Below are 3,624 nucleotides of genomic sequence, written 5' to 3' on the forward strand. Positions count from 1 at the left end.
TTTTTTTTTAAATACATGTAACTTGGATTGAGTTAGGTAACATAATTTCATGATATAATAATTTTGTTAAGGCTTTTCTGCCAGAGAACGTTGACTTTTTTCACAAAAATATTCATCAAAATTTTTTGAGATAGAGCAAAAAAACTTTGTGCGTTTTACTCTCAAAATAGTATACTTTTAACAGAGAGAAGACGGAGAGACGACACGGCCCGGTTTTAGGTGATCCGCAAACGCGATACGCCCTCTGGGATCGACGTAAAACGTGCACATAAACTACGTACCCAACGTCGACGTTTGGGCCACGGGGTAACACCGACCGGCACGCGTTAGGTTGCGTTCCGTGCTACGGTCGGTAACGCAAAGTTCGTGATTTTTCGTTCGGTGAGCGAGCGAAAAGGTATATAAGAGTGAGCGAGATGACACGAAGAGCGAGCGAGACAGTACGTGGAGTGAGCGAGATGAGACGAACACATGCAGAAGGCTTGGGGTGGGTCCTGTGAACTTACGTGGCACACCGTATCTAAAAATCTAAAAGTTTTTTTAGAGTTCTGACTTTCTTTTGAATAGTTGTTCTAGAGTTCTAGATAACCATTTTAAATAGTTTCGATAATTAATTACAAAAAAATCGAATTTAAAAATATGGTGCGCTAAGTTCACGCAGCGCACCAAATCGTGAAAATCAATTATTTCTTCGGAGTTCTAGTTTGTTTTACAATAGTTCTACAATTCTGTATCAAATATATCAATAGTTCTAGCAATTAGAAGCAAAAAATCGATTTCTGAAAATCCAGTGCCCAAACTGTAACATCTATCTAATTATAAGAAAGGTAACAGTTCCGACCGGATCGTATTTTTGCGACTTTTTCATGTAGTTTTGCAAGAAATTTTAATCACTTTCCAGTAATGCAATTATTTTAAAAATAAAAACCATATTTAACACATAAGAAGAAATTTTTATTTAAGAAAAACTTTTTTACACGTTCTAGCCGATCTGATAAGAGTTCTCCGTAGCGTTCCCAAAATTCTACTAAAAAGTCATGTAAGTTTTGTCTGTAAAATAATTATTTTTTAAGTTTTCGCCGTTTTTAATCGATTTCCCAAAAAACTGATTGAGACGTACAGCGTTTTTCCAAATCAAGATGAAATAAGGTAAATATTTGTATTACGTGTTACGAAATTCTCTCTCTATACATAACGCGTAGATGTAGTACATGAACAATGATTTAGTTGGTTCGATTGCACCACTCATACCGACTCCTCGCTTACATTTCTTAATGACTGGGTACACTCCACTTACAACGGATCAAGAGGTATCTATTGATTTAGAAGAAATCTAATACGTTCATACACTGAAAAAAACAAGTGTAACGGTATATCTTCATGAGTCACGATTCATATATATGTATATATAAAACGACGTTTCGTCGTTTGATACAGTTGTCGCGTACCGTCATAGATATTATACAAATGTGCACGTGCTATTTTTAAGATGCAAACATGTTTCCTTAACGTTACGCGGTTGTCTCGTTCGTCCACGGCATAAAAGTATCAAAAATAAAAGTTGTCGAAAAGTAAATACATTATTCGTACCTATAATATATTTCATGTCGGAATAGAATATGAAATATCTCAAAGTATTTTGTTTCTGATATTTTATATCAATGTAACAGACGTTAATATGGTTAATATACTTTTATGCATAGATGGATGAAAGATATGAATATAAGAAAAATCACGTCTATTTTTAAAAAATGTGTACGTGCACACACGAAATATATTTATTTGAAAAGAACGATATGCATTTGAAAAGAAAGAAGAGAGATACGTTTAGAGAAAACAAGATATTTTTCATAAAACGTATTCCTAATAGGGTGCATCCGTGAGAAACATCCGTCTTGGATGTACGGCGACGCGTACTACAGCCAAAAAATATCATGGTTTCTACCGCCGTAGACAGAAACGCCGCTCATTGTTACATATCCATCTTAAATATAATTCAGGTAAAATTTTTCTTAGAAAAGCTTACTATACATTAAAGTTGAGTTTATTGTGTTTCTTTAATCACGTAATCCATTATTTCATTTTGTACATGTAAAAAATATTAAACGCGAAATACAAGACTACTTGATATTTTTCACGTAAATAAATTCTATTTCATATTTTACATCAGAGTACGTATGAATAAAGTGTGTTATATATAAAAACATATTACACTGCACGTAGTACGTTATGTATCTTTAATAGAACGAGGTAGATCCGACACAAGTGCACAAATCTTTGCAAAGGATCAGAGAGCGAAAACTCACGCAGTTTATTCCTTGGGGTCCCGCTAGTATACAAGTAGCTCTTTCAAAAAAATCTCCTTACATACAAAGTACGCATCGCGTTTCTGGTTTGATGTTGGCTAATCATACCAATATATCATCGGTAAGTGTTGTTACATATCAAACGTTATCATCGTACATCACACAGTAGGATATAAAACTTGATAATGTTTAAATTTAATTAACGTATTGGTACGTTTTTAGCTGTTTGACAGAGCCTTACAACAGTACGACAAGTTGCGTAAACGTGAAGCATTTTTGGAACACGTCCGCAAAGAAAAAATGTTTGAGGATAATCTTGACGAGCTAGACAACTCACGAGAGGTTGTAGAATATTTAGTGAAAGAGTATCAGGCTGCGACTCGAGTTGATTATCTAAGTTGGAATCCAACGAAAGCGGACACATAAACGAACGCGAAAAATGTGCGACGGATGAAACGTTTTTGTAGCATTCCAGCTTTCATTCTCTTACACGTTTAATGCCCTCATCGTTATTTATGACTACGGGAATATTTTGTAAGGTGTCGTACGATATTCACGGTCGCAAAAAAAATTTGACACAAGCGCGCGAGAAATGGTTCATAACGTCCTAAACGTCGGCATCATCTCGTCGAGATGGCAGACCAGAGAAGAGCACGAACCAGTTTAAACAAGTTTTATTTACGCAACACCGTAATATGCGTACGGTGTGCATCGCGCCTTAGTTTTGTATCCTCCAGTCATTTGTTTACATGCCTGAATCTCTATATACTGTAACGTTATTTCTTTTGTTTTTACCGTTTTATTTGCGTGCATAACTTATAGGAGGAAGAACAACACGTGTAATAAAGCCTGTATGGCCCGGTAATGAATGAGCATGAGTAACCGTAAGAAGTTTTTCCTCCTGTTTTCCCTTTCCATTCTTGTGTACAATGTCGTTTGCCTGCTATAAGGAAATCATAAATTTTTTATTTTTATATCAAGTCAATCTTTGAACGTCAATGTCTATTAAATATTTCATCTCGTAATAAATAAAACAAGTAAATAAAATAAAAGCTTTTACAAGGAAACGTATAAGAACCTGGCTAAACAGGTCAAAAAATCCTGTATTTTATTACGTTATACTACTCCATCGGTCTATGGTATTGACATTAATATACTAGTTTTGGATAATCCATCAGATTATATAGTTGATTAATATATACAGTTCGTTAATCCTTGATACGTTTACTTGTCTTTGCATACACGAAGAGAGCATTTTAACAAGTACGACGAAAATATACCAACATACCTTGTATTTTAAACATTCCAAATCTAATAT

General features: G+C 34.7%; 1 pseudogene; it reads left to right on the forward strand.

Annotated features, from left to right (window-relative positions):
* Positions 1 to 1,211: 1,211 nt before the first annotated feature.
* LOC112466892 lies at positions 1,212 to 3,179 on the forward strand (annotated as a pseudogene).
* The last annotated feature ends 445 nt before the right edge of the window (positions 3,180 to 3,624 follow it).

This window comes from Temnothorax curvispinosus, unplaced genomic scaffold, assembly GCF_003070985.1.
Source record: "Temnothorax curvispinosus isolate PA1 unplaced genomic scaffold, ASM307098v1 QBEX01016669.1, whole genome shotgun sequence".
Taxonomy (NCBI): domain Eukaryota; kingdom Metazoa; phylum Arthropoda; class Insecta; order Hymenoptera; family Formicidae; genus Temnothorax; species Temnothorax curvispinosus.